This window comes from Myotis davidii, unplaced genomic scaffold (genome assembly GCF_000327345.1).
Source record: "Myotis davidii unplaced genomic scaffold, ASM32734v1 scaffold534, whole genome shotgun sequence".
Lineage (NCBI taxonomy): Eukaryota > Metazoa > Chordata > Mammalia > Chiroptera > Vespertilionidae > Myotis > Myotis davidii.
In genome coordinates, this window is record NW_006286678.1 from 1,166,059 (window position 1) to 1,166,940 (window position 882).

General features: G+C 46.9%; 1 protein-coding gene across 1 annotated transcript in view; it reads right to left on the reverse strand.

The window, feature by feature from the left end:
• Nucleotides 1-882, reverse strand: part of LOC102764049 (tomoregulin-1) — a 102,317-nt gene that overhangs the window by 2,815 nt on the left and 98,620 nt on the right. The gene's annotated exons all lie outside the window — the stretch shown is intronic.

An 882-nucleotide genomic window follows, 5' to 3' on the forward strand; every position in this document is an offset into this window, starting at 1 on the left:
ATGGGAGAGGCAGTCCCTAAAAATTCAAAGGAGATAAGTCCAAGCAATCTATATATATATATATAAAAGGCTAATATGCAAAGTGTCCCTTCAGGAGTTTGACCAGGAGTTCAATCGCTCGCTATGACCACCAGGGAGTGGCATGGAACATGGCAGGCAACCAGCGGCAGCGGGGCACTGAGGGAGTGAGGGAAGGAGGAGGCGAGGAGGTGGGGAACTTGATCGGCCCTGATCGCAGGCCAGGCCTAGGGACCCTACCCGTGAGTGAATTTTGTGCACCGGGCCTCTAGTTATAATATTCTAAATCCAAGAGAGCAAGACATTCTAGGAGAGGAAATACCACAATAAAAAGACAGGCCTCAAGGACTGACTTATAATAAATCAACGAGATGAACCTTTGGTCATGGAGACCTGTGGGTGGTAAAGATACGGTATAACACAGTTAAAAATATACTGTGATGTCCAAGTGTCTGTGAAGGTAGCAAATGGGTATAAACTGGAGGGTATTAACTTGAAAACTACAAGCCAGATAAGTTAATATTAGTAGCTGAGGATTACAGCACACGGAGAACAGCAGCACAGAGCTGGATAAAAGACTGGATTAGGATTTGTACACGGGCTTAATGTCCTCTCTGATCTTGGGTAAGATACTTCCCATCCCAGGACTGCAGTTTCCTCGTTTCTCTAGATTCTAGAGCAGCCGTGGGCAAACTAGTTCGACTGTTCTATCCGGCCCGCGGAGCCGAAAGAGCGGAGGGTTCTCTTGCTCTCCCCTCCACTCCTTCACCAGCAGCAGTGTTAACATGTGTATTAATTAGTTCACATAAACACTCCATCCATGCTTTTGTTCCGGCCCTCCGGTCCAGTTTAAGAACCCATCGT